The following is a 12,510-nucleotide window of genomic DNA, read 5'->3' on the forward strand; positions in this document are numbered from 1 at the left end:
TGGGTGCCGTCTTTATTTTGCATTTAACACGCTCAGCGGATACTACCGTTACGGTAAAGAAAACAATTAAATAAAAACATTTAAAGTAGATTTTTGCTTATATGTTTTACAAGTTATGTTGCAATTTCAGTATTCCCAGCGTACCGAAAATCGTTTCAGCGTTGTTTTGTGAACACCAAATTTCAGTTCTATTTCCCCAAAGCTCGTATGTCAGTGCTAGCACTCTGTCTTCGCTGAGAGTAAGCTGCGATAATATAACATAACCTCTCGGTTCTAAGGATACACAATATTCCTTACCAGTGTTCTGGACGCTGTTGTTGAAGTCAACACCCTCTGTAAAGGCAAGGAGGTTCATTATTTAGGCTGTAGTTCCTACATCTTCATATAAAAGTCTGGTTCTGAAGAACGTTTTGTATCTTTAGATTATTCAATCAATTCGTGGTAGGATTATTATTATCCTGTTCATTAAAACAAAGATAGAGCTCAAAGACCCGAGACAATAGTCTAAAAGTTTAAACTTGTTTGCTTCAATATCTTCGTGGTATACAAAATATATAAAAATAAATGCTGTTCGGTATTGAGGAAAGGGAACAATAACAATTATAGTATTATCATTATTTGTTTCGGCTCAGGAATGCCACGATGGAGCAGAAAGGTTGGAGCCCATACCAATGTAGGCCTACTGTGCCGTTGAAGTTAAGCCGATGAAGATACAAGTGAACAACTTGAACGTCGTTAAAGAGTAACTTACGCTTGGTGAAAAGAGCTTTAATCTCATCGTACACGTCACCTGTAACATAGAGATGTTCATGCATTACGGTTTAATATAGTGTTTGGAGATAATGCCGCGCGTGCAGCTGGCCAAGGAGGCAGCGCGCGCGGCATTATACAATATACCAGATAGCACAAGACAATAGGCGCATTTTGAAGTATTGTGGTTTACAATACTTTTCTACAGCATCATCTGGCGAAGGCCGAACACCTTGGAGCACAAACATTATTAATGACATAACTTCAACGCGTCGCCGAAAAAAAAGACAACGAAGAAAGGCCTACATTTTTTGAGTGAATCCGCAGTTAAAGACTGACCAACTTAGCACTGTGGGACGCCCCTTCTGTGAGCGGGCAACTACCAGTGGCATGGCGCAGAGCAGGCGCCGCCGGGCGATGTTTGCCGCGTGTTGGCTGCGTATTCGCTTCATGAACTCTAGTTTTCATTATTTTTTGCTCTCATTCTTTCTGTGAGAACCACCGATGTCAGTGATTAGGAGGTACTTCGTTTCCTTGTCAATTTACCCACCCGAGTTTACTAGGGCGCTGTCAGATGCTTTGCACGTTGATCTGACTGGTACGCTCAGGCCGTAGCAATTGCAGTTTGAAAGGTCTCGATGAAAGGGAGTAGACACAATTATATACACACTTTAAAGTTGAGATGTGGTCTTGTAGAACCTCAATTTTGTGTACAATTTAATATATTCATTATGGTCATATTTTTTGTTCGGGTGAAAATCCTACATTGGACATATTTCCGCTAATATTTTTGAAAATCCCTGCAAATAGGGAGGTGGTAAAGAAAAAAGAAATATTTTTGGGAACAAGCTTCCAATCACGGCCGTCTTCAAGGATTGCAAATAAACACTCTAATTTGAGTGTTTATTTGTTTTCAGTTTTTGTGAAAAAATATTTTCATGCGTGTTCTTCTTTCCCGCTAAGCATCGACATTGACACACAGCTCTGTCCATTTTAGCTCTAAAAGAAATTGAAAACCTCGGTTCTTACGTTTGGAAAAATCATAAAGAAAATTTTGATAAAATAAAATACTTAATGATTCATCAAAGACATGACCCATTGTCGAGGCATTGCCCGGTATTTCAGTTTTGAGTCGCGTAGCGTCGGACGCGTACGTGACGTCACGATGGTGTTTTTTGAGCCTGGTCTCTCCCCTCCGCCCGGTTTCGCCAATGTAGGACGCCGGGAAGTCACTGCAGGTGACTTTGTAAATAATGCCTCTCTGAACGTTATCTACCAGATCCCCTGTAGTGAGTGACTGCCTGGCGACCTACATTGGAGAAATGGACGCACGAGAGACCAGACTCAAAGAACACAATCCGGACGTCACGTACGCATCCCACGTGACGCGACTGAAAAGTGAACTACTGGACCATGTGTGGACAATAGGTCAATCTCTTGACTTTGCGGCCGCCACGACAATGGCGAGTGAGGATAGGTGGGGGCCCCGAAAACCTCTAGAATCGTGGTTCGTCCGTAGGGACAAATCCGTGTGCAACAAAAACCGCAACCCTGACGTTCCTGATAAATAGCGTTGACTTGTGATTCATCCTTGCGTTTGCTTTATAATTACTGAAGAAGCCTTAGGGCATGGGAGGCGAAACGGTTAATTATTTTTTTCTTTGTGTTGTGTCAAGTCGGTGCTTTTATTTTGATTATGACGTCTTTCGGCTTTTGGAATATTTTTTGTAAATTTGTAAAATTTAATTTGTAATTTAAACCAAAGCAGTTTTACTATGATGAGATAAATCAAACTTATACCACCGGAACAATTCCGCCAATATTGTTAATTTACCGCTTGCCCACCTTTTGATGCTTTCTCTGAGCATTTCTTTGTACTTCAATTAAAGAATGATCAAGCGAGAGATACTGATATCAGGCGGAACACGAGCAAAATTAAGTGCTCTTCTGAGCAAATCGAGTGAAAAGTTTCAATTCTAACTTCCACTCCATTCGTCAGCTACGTTCCATCCTACTTCAACAAAATCAGAACGTCAAATAAAGAAACGAAAACCGAAAAAGTAATGTTTTATTGAAATGATTTGAGAATGCGAAAGGATAACCCAATAAATATTGTTATCTAATTAACAATATCAAGCGAATATTGTTCTCGATTGCATGAGTTACATTAATAAAACGATAATTAAGTTGTAGATTTCATTTTCAATCATTCTTTCTTCCGCATTGTTACCAGTGATTCGGCGAATTGATCAATATATATGCCACGTTGATAAATATCTAGTTTTAGCGAATCACTTTTTCTCTAGCTAGTGATATTTATTTTAAATAATGTATTTTAAATCAAGTAAATTTGATTTAACTCAAATACATCTGTTGTTTATAAAATAATATGAATATTACTTTTAATAATAATCATCTTTATTTTTAACCACAAATCAAACTAGTAAAATTTATGTCTGATTTTTCAATCATTATATTATTTCGCCCTCTTTATGCAACATGTGGTCCTGCGTGAAGCAAAAATATGTTATGCAGCAGTACTCTACAAATTTTATGCACTACTAGAGTTCGAGGTACTGAAAGAATGTTTGCACAGTAGTTTAAAATCTTTCAAATAGTATTCGATGGTAATTGTTTTAATACAAAATATTTTTAATACAAAATATTTATGATAATATACAATATTAAATATATTTATGGAGTTTACATGCTGAAAGTTCGGTGTCAATGCAGCCTGGGAAATCTTTCAAATAATGAATTTTATTAGCAACTGCATAAAGATCCTGGTCAGCGTCATATCCTGTGCTCGAATATAAGGCTTCATGTAGAGATTGAAAATATTTCCGAAAGGAATGCACAAATTAAATTAACAAAAAAAATAATGACAATATTTTAGTTGTCTAGCAACATAATATTAGCACCACTATTTGTGATTTGCGGTAAAATGCAGAACAAAACGGGTTAGATGTGGCCGATTGTAATGTGTTAACGCTATGATAAACTAATTTATACACAGCAACAAAAAAAAAAAAGAGCAAAATTTGTATCATAAGAAAAGTTTTGATAAATCCGTCACTCACCTAGGTCATTAATGCCGGCATACAGTTTTCCTGGAAGAGGAAGGAAACGAAGCGTTTATAAAAACAAGAAATTAATATTGCAAGTGAAACGCGTGTTATTTCTCTTGTAGAAAGCGAACTCCCAGAACTAAAATAGCAACGTTTGTTGTTGCAGTATTTACTCAGTTTTGTTTGCAACATCTGCGGAGGTAACTTATTTTATGTCTGTACACGATTCAAAAGAAAGGCCAGCGCAAAAGGCTCACAAGTGCGACTTATCTCTGGTAACTTTGTTATAGGTTTTCTGTTGAGCATTGGTGTTTACTAACCTTTGATGTATTCCACACGAAAGAGTAGGTCTTGACCTAAAAATAAAAACATATTATATTCGCAATTTTTAAATTTCAAACTATCAGAAATTGTCTAAAGCAAAATTTGTGATGTCAACAAAGATTTGACCAAGTTCGTAGATCATAGTTTAATCAAATACATAAGTTGTATTTCGTTCGTGCCTCTACACTACCCGAACTTCGGCAAAACATATTTTTGTGTATAGCAGTGCTTTGCACAAAACATTTATGACTTAAAATTCAAATCACTTTTGTCGCTATATGTAAGTTACGCGCAGTGCATTCTGCTTGTCAGGTGTCAAAATGTAGATGACAACCCTTTTTTTTCGTTTGTTCGCTCTTTATGGTTTTTTTTGGCAGTTTTAGCTAAAGGACTACATGTGTAACTTAGACCAATTTAGGTTAAATTATTATTTCAATGAGATTCGCATCAGACTCAAGAAGTGATACTAAGCAATTGTGTTCACCAGCAAGCTTACCTTTCGCGCTAACATCCTTGGCCGGGACAGCATCTGGGAAGGCATATTAACAAAATGTTAGAACGCTTTAGTTTTAATAATCGCGCAATATACGGAGACCTGGCCATCCAACTTCCTTAACAATTATATCAAATGAAGCAGTCATAGCAGGTATCATTACTGCATATAAAACGTTTAAATTTTGAATGGGAGTAGCATGCGACATTGATTTCCTTTTTACGTAAATCATCCTATTATAACTCATTCAAATATTTTCCAGGAGCGGGAGAGAAATATAACCCCAATATTTAAACATCACCGCTGATTGAATTTTACACTTCTACGGGTTATTGGCGGTTCTGGCTTAAAGAACTAAAGGGTTAACAAATAAAAGAAAAAAAGAAACATAGGTTATGTTCTATTCGGTGGCACGAACTATTTCCGGCGAGCCCCTGTTAGAGGCTGCAAGTATGTTCATAAAATGATTCAGGTGCTTTAGAAAATACAAGTCGCGTTTGTAACACTTAGCTGAACTATTTCGTTAGTGGTTTTCAGTAGAAAAGTTACACTGGTTGTTTAATATTTATTTGTTCCCGGTCCAAGCTTTATCATAGTAAAGTGCCACATTTTCGGGCTGATAGTTTCCTACACTTCATTTACTAATACGTTCAATTTGTAACATATTTTATGAACCAGGACACAAAAAGCGCTGCCAAACTGCAAAAACTCAGCACCTGAATGTTCTTTCATATATTAAATATCTATAACAATGTTTCAGCACTTACAATTGCTGATGTATTTTACTTAGTGTGTTTTTGCCAGCTTACCTCGCTTTGACGACGATCAAGTTGCACTCGTCAAATATAAAACAAAACGTAACCTTCCGCGAATTCTAAACAGGGTGGTTTCCGCAGTAGAATAATACGTGAGATACCCTAATGGTTTAAAATGTTGGTGTGTTCGAGAAGCTTCAGTTGCTAGTGAACGGTTACAAGTTCAGCGCATATATAAATTACACGCCAGTTAAAAAAAAAATCTAATTGCCAGGTGGATAGCGCATTCCTTTGGAACGAGCCCATCTTTGTTCCAAGTTTTTGGTTTGCACAGCGTCTTTTCCCGAACCGGTTAAACATACCTTTCACAAAACCTTGGACATCGTACTGGCCTTGAGCCACACCTGCAAAATGTGAGTGTCAATGACAGTGTTTCACGTAATATATTTTTTAGTACAAATCTTTAGCCAGCGTCACCTCTACCTACCTGTTAAGTTCAGTATAGTTTATCGCATGTAAACCAAACATGAACCCGTAATTCATTCATGTGTATAAGATCTAGCTATACAAAGAAGTTGCAATTAAAATTTATTGTGTACCCTTCAAAACTCCCGGTGTACAGCAGAGGCTCCTTGAATGATCAAGAGCATCCTGCAGCTTTCCCCGCAGAAGAGAATTTGTTTAAAAGAGCCAACAATACATACAACTGACGCTACCTTAGTTAAGCATGAGAGGCCCAGACGGACCTCATATAGCTCCTGCGTAAACACAATCACGCAGAAAACAGCAAAATCTCTGGACGTGTTCTCATCGTATGTCAATCATCGAGGAAATTCATCGTCCTCCTCGAAGTCTGTGGTTGGCTGAGACACCTACAAAGCTACTAAGCCAGAGAGGATCTTTTAGTGACCAATTCTTTTAGCCAGGACTGTAACCGACATCCTCCACACATCTCGCATCTTTCCACTCCAATGTGGCGGCCCCAATGGCCTTCATCCTATTTTGACCCTGTTCCGGACGTTTCAACATGGTTTTCCCCAGTCTGTTCACCAACGTTCTATAGGCTAGCAGCCCCCTGCCGTTGTAAACTGACTCGGGTCACGCCGGTGTATAAAGGGAATAGTTCCCCAACATCATCAGCTGCTGCATACCGGCCCATTTTGACAACCTCCGTCATCTGCAGAACGATAAAAGGAATCCTCTACAAAACACGAATTCCTGGTGCACATCGAGCTGCACAAGCTTCTCTCACCTTGACAGTACGGCTGTCGTGAAAATTGGATATCAGTCTTTCCACAAAATCGTCTCCAAAGAGTGGCCTTCAGAGAAGCATTATCAAGCGCTAAGCGTCTCCTTTCGGGAATTCCTCAGGGAAACTTTCTTGGACAAACTTTGTTCAACACCTTTTTTAATGATTTAACGTCCTCCTACCATTGCATGCCCCGTCTGTACGCCGATGACCTCATTATTATCCAGCCGGTCCAGCACTACTTCCAGCACCAACAACTTCAAGATCTCCTGTACGTTATCCGCGTTTGGTTCGTAAACATGTTCCCCTAGTTTACAGCAAGTACACATCAACCCTAAATATTACATCCAGAAGCCGTGTTACCGTTCAGCAGTCTCGAGCTCAACGAAACAGAACTCCCTCCTATCGATCGCACAAGGCTCGTTTGAATAACAGTAGACCCTAAATTAAATTCCTTAGCTCACATTGGTGAGGCGGCTTCCGGTGTCAGGCGGATGCTTGGTTTTCTGCTTCGGGTTACCCGGGGAGCTGGCGATACTGCTCTGCGACACCTATACACTACAGTAGTCCTACCACGCCTGGAGTTCTGTGCCGCTGTTTGGGATTCCTACCAACTCTCGTTATCAGCATCCCTCTAAAGTGTGCAGCGACGCTCTGCTTATGCGGATCGAAGGCGGCATGCCTGCCCTTGCCTTACAGTCTTACACGCTGCCGTGACCTTTTTGCAAAAGAGCTCTTGAGAGTGTTGGGATTGACCTCTCCGACGCATCGTCAAGTAGTGGCAACCCTCCGGCTCGAAAAAAACCGCATCTTTTAGAGGGACGCCGAGCTCTCCCGCTACTGCAGCATCTTCGCCAAACCAGGTCCTATGGCCTGCAGCGACTCTTCTGGCGTACCGAGGGGCATAGGAACTCGTTTTTAATGAGAACTGCGGCGCTCTTGCGCTCTATAGCAAAGGACATGACGGAGTGCACTCCCCGTAGAGCAGGAACACCTCAAAGGCTTGGTGCAGGGAAGAATCACGCTTACTTGGGAGACAATGGACCCCACCTCTTGTTTCTTTCCTTTCCTTTCTTTTGCATATATTGCTACGAGGAAGAAGTCGACGGGCTGTCTCGGCGCCAGGGGCACGAGCCACTGGCTGGCGGTCAGTTTCGAATTAAAAAGCCGAACCGTAAACGGACGTCTTCTTTCTTGGTCCCCGAACTACGTAACAATATTTATTTTATGTGTGAGTGTTTTTGTTTTTAGTTTAGAAGAGTTTTATTGTATTAATGGGACACCACAAGCCTTAAATGCCGGCCAACAACCTTTCCGTGGTGCTGCCAACCTCCAAGGTTGAATGACGATATTAGTTTTAATAATATTATGGGAACATAAACTGTCTATAAGCCTATAAAGGATTTAAAGTAAGACCCGCCAAGGTCATATGCCATTAATTAAATGTTTGTTCACACACTGAAACGCGTTTCTTGAGTGAAATGAGAAGTGAGCAAAATCGGAAAGAAAAAGAGTTCGGCCGAACCAATGTTCAAAAATGAGTTCAATTTACTGTTTGATTTCAATCGTTATTCGAGCGTAAAAAAGCGTACAAATATATGAATGAACAGAGTACATTAAAGCTTTACAAAAAGGTGTCCTTGTGTAGTGCGTTTATCATTCTCAAATTTTATTCATATAGGCTTCAGGAAATTATTCCTAAAAACCCAGTTTTGACTTATGCACCTTTAATGAGAAAGAAACATTTATGATATTCAAACAGGCTCATAGCGTCGTTTAGCAGTATACCTTACTACAAACCGGTTCGATCAAACTGATCATCGCGCTTATCAAAATATTCACAGGTTTTAGGGTAGCGGTTTGCGGATCTGTTCAAATCGCATTGCCGGCGTGGTGGCCCGATTTGAAACTACTCACAGGTTCGGTCAAACTACTAAGCTGCCAGTCAAGCTGTGTAATTGTTTGACCGTACAGGTATGCGAACCTGTACACACAGCACAGCGGCGTGGCGGGCTGGTTTGAAGGAGGAAGAGAGAAAGAGAGAGAGCGAAGGCGGGGCCTTATATCGGGGAACTTTCAAGGTCGGCTGAATCTTACCCTAGGAGCTCAGAGGAAATCTTCAGGAAGGGAAGACAAAGAGTCATTTTGTCAAGGAAGCAGACAGACGACGTGTGTGGTCGAAGGGGGGCAATTGCTGTCGCAAGAGGAGCACCCGGGAGACGAACAAAGAAAACCAATGTGGACGCGGCGCCAGCTACGAAACAGCAGCGGAACTGTGAGTGTTCGTCGGTCGTGTACGGGAGATAACCAACCTGGGGGCAGCGCAAGCTTCATTAAAGCAGCAATATTGTAGGTTTTCATTGGCCGCGTCTAGGAGTTCTAATCCCATCTATACCTGCAAGCCTCGGCCACACTTCGACTGTACAATTTTGCACTTTGAACTTTAACTTCAATTCCTCGCGTTGCATTAGTTGAGTGAATTGTTCATTTTAGCGGGTCTCTGCGTGTAATTTCTCTGCTGTGTCCTCATTAATAATTTAGCGGTGTCCGCGTGTACTTCGTCGTGTTCAGGACTTGCCTTTTTTAAAACTTATATTTGATGATCCACGGAATGCTAAGGGCTGTCTCTCTTCGACGACGAACTCTATCAATGTGCTGTAACTTCCCTTCTCGCCAGAGGTAAACATCGCGACACTGTTAGCGCGAACACGACATCAACGCATTTTCGCATTTTACTTCTAAATAGTATTAGCGAGCACGAAATTTTATCGCTTACATTATAGAACTAAATGAGCTACTTCCGTAGCAATAATAACTTGGATGAGAATAGTTGGTGTCAAAGAGAAACACTGGAAAAACCGGCAATCGCTCGTTCGCGCTCTGTACGTCACGAACTCTAATAAATGTTTATACCGAAGAACGCGTCAAGGGTGCGTAATGTGTGTACTACGTCGACCCCTTTCAAACTGTACCCAGTCGGGGCTAACTAAAGATTTCCTTCAAAAGGACTTTGTATTCAACGTGTGCCGGAATCGAGTAGGCCGCCATTTCTGAACACGTTCAGATTTCGAAATGTTTCTTTCCCGCTAGGAACGCGGAGGGAAACGGCAAATACCTTCTTGTTGACGCTGTTGCTCAAATACAGCACACAAAAAAAAAAAAAAAAAAAAAAAAAAAAAAAAAAAAAAAAACATGATTGTTTCTTACAGACGAACACGGTACTAAGTATCCATGGACACCCTCAAGGAGATCCAGCAGATGCGAGAGTATGTGGTGCCATTTGAGAGTAGCAGCATCAACCAGAATATCTGCTCGTTTTATTAAAAAAAAAAATATATTTAAAAAAATTTACTGAGCTAAATTGCTTTTCCTAAAACCTACATTACTACATGTGTGATCAATGCACCACCTAAAGACACTTTTGTGAAACGTTTCAATGCCCTCTGTTTATTGGCTTGTATTTAAGAATTGTTTTACACCCACATAATACTTGCACACCCTGCATATTGTCGTTTTTTAACTGCGTCTATAACAATGTCTTGTTGTTGTGAATTGTGGAAATTGTTTCACTTCTGTGTCTTGCGATAAAATAAGCGTGCTCATTTTAACATACAAGTGTCGATTGAATTTATTTTCATAAGTTTTAGTTTCAGCCGTGACAGTGTTTTGTGCGCGATGACATAAATTGCACATTCGAAGGTATCAGTTTTCTACAACTTCCTTTTTTGCCTAAAATCTATCAGATGTGACACTTCTTTTTACATTTCCCTTGCGGAATTGTACTCCTAAGTAATTGAAACGTTTTAATTTTTTATTTATTTATTTATTTATTTATTTTTTAGGGGGGGGGGGGGGTTTATTGTTTAAGACGGCTGAGGGTTTCTGGGCCTCGCGCGCGCAAAAGGCGCGAGTAGGGGAGTTAAGGATGGGACGATAAAGTGAGATTCTACATTGTATTTTGTTAACTGTGTACACGTTCACACATGCCCATATACGGGGTGTTCTTTTTATTCTTTCAGATCTGTTAAAAAAAAAGCCGCGAAAGATACACTTATGTGGTTTGTGCAGGTGAGTTATACAGCCAGAAGCACATTGTATAGGGAGATAGTCGCAAGTATCAGTCGGCTAATTAACTAAGATTTGTTAGTTAACTTTTTAATTATTGCAAATAATCATATAGTTCTTATTAGAAACTAACTGAGCATCATCGAAAACCACAAAATCAACCTTTTCTTGAGAAATATGATGCCGGGGCACCATTTTACGGCGTTTTGTAAAAACGCTTCATTTGGACGCGTTTCTAGATTTCGGTTGCTTATCGGAGCGAATCACCGCGCGCGCGGTCCTGCTCCCCAGTGGCTGAGACGCGCAACACACGTGCGCCCTACTTCCCTCCATTCTACGAGAGAGACGAGGGTTGGCTTTGCGCCGCGATGTTGTCCTTATCGAGCAGAAGCTTTATCCGCAATAAAGGGAAAAGAAGGATCTTACCCACGAGCATAGCCAGAGCGAAAGACAGGACGCAGGCACCGAACTTCATTTTCAAAAGAAAAGAAAATCTATAAAAACGAAAAAAAGAAGGTAATTGTAGCTCACAATTCGCGTCATATCAAATAGATATTTCATTTTGTTTTTTTGATCGTGTTAAAAAAAAAAAAGAAGAAAGAACTAAAAGCTCAGTTTGATTTTAAAAATTTCTTGTAGTCTTCAAGAATGTTGATCTTGCATCTTTCCTCTCCAGAAGTATAAAAGATGCAAAACAGTTTTTGATATGTTTTGTTTTTACTGATAAAGACGCATTAAGTAGTTTACACTAATGTTTCTCTTATAACTTGTGTTCAATCTGGAGCGTTTCTAGACACCTGACTAAGAACACTGTTTTTTTTTTAATTGGTTCTAAACAGAAATAGCCGGGTAGTGTGGTGTTTAACGAAATGGCAATAAAAAAAAAAAAACCTGCAATTTAATTGTTCGTTGTTTTCTCTTGCACAACTTTTTGCACCTTTGTGCTGCTGTACATCCTCTTACACAACGTATTTCAATGACAATATAGATGCCTAATAATCTAAAAAAAGTCACAGAAATTTAAGTCATACGAGCTATTCCAATAAATTATAATGTTGTTGCAATTTCTTTTTATTTCACAAAGTAAAAAAAGAAATTTCGTTGAAAAAGAAAAAAAACTCCTAATACGGTCCAAGGTAAATATGCGAAACTGTAATGTATGCTTCCGTAACATCAAGCAATTTCAGCAGGGAGTATCGTTGGACTTATCTTTGACGTTGGACCATCATTTCATAGTTGATAACGAAAAATAACATTACTTAAGAAACTTCTGATCTCTCACGAAACAAGGAGGTGTGACAAAAAGCATGGTCCTAGAGTCAACTCCGTGCTGCACATGACGTGTCAGTTAACGGAGTTATCACGTCTGAAGCATTCGTCTTACCTCAGGATGTTGATGGCAGAAGCTTGTTTGAGGTCCTTTCCTGGTCGAGGTATGGCGATAACATTTCGTCCACTCATTTTATACTCTTCTCAAGCCTAGAGGTTATCCACCTTCAATTCGACTCCTAACTGTAAGATTAAAAAAAAAGTACCTGTTTTGACGTGGCCTAGTTACGCTCACAATTTGTAACTTCTGACGTTTCTGAACTGCACCAACTCCAAATTTACTTGGTCGTTAGTGACAAAACGTTACACCCAGTTCGGGTCCCGTCGCCTGCCACGACCGAGATGGTTTGTTGAACTCGCACCGCGGCTGAGTCTTTTGAACGGTGACGATTAATTTGGAAGAAGAAACGTTTCATTTGTCTGCCAAGCTGGTTGAGTGATAGCATCGCTAGCGGAAGTTATCCCGTACCAAACGGA

General features: G+C 40.1%; 1 long non-coding RNA gene across 1 annotated transcript; it reads right to left on the reverse strand.

Moving 5' to 3' along the window:
- Positions 1–309: 309 nt before the first annotated feature.
- LOC121046838 lies at positions 310–4,152 on the reverse strand. Its single transcript, XR_005798334.1, has 4 exons — positions 4,139–4,152; positions 3,831–3,860; positions 752–790; positions 310–333 (listed from the first exon to the last, which is right to left on the reverse strand). It is a non-coding gene; the product is annotated as an uncharacterized LOC121046838 (long non-coding RNA).
- Between the last annotated feature and the right edge of the window lie 8,358 nt (positions 4,153–12,510).

This window comes from Ixodes scapularis, unplaced genomic scaffold (assembly GCF_016920785.2).
Source record: "Ixodes scapularis isolate PalLabHiFi unplaced genomic scaffold, ASM1692078v2 PGA_scaffold5__190_contigs__length_132052651, whole genome shotgun sequence".
Lineage (NCBI taxonomy): Eukaryota > Metazoa > Arthropoda > Arachnida > Ixodida > Ixodidae > Ixodes > Ixodes scapularis.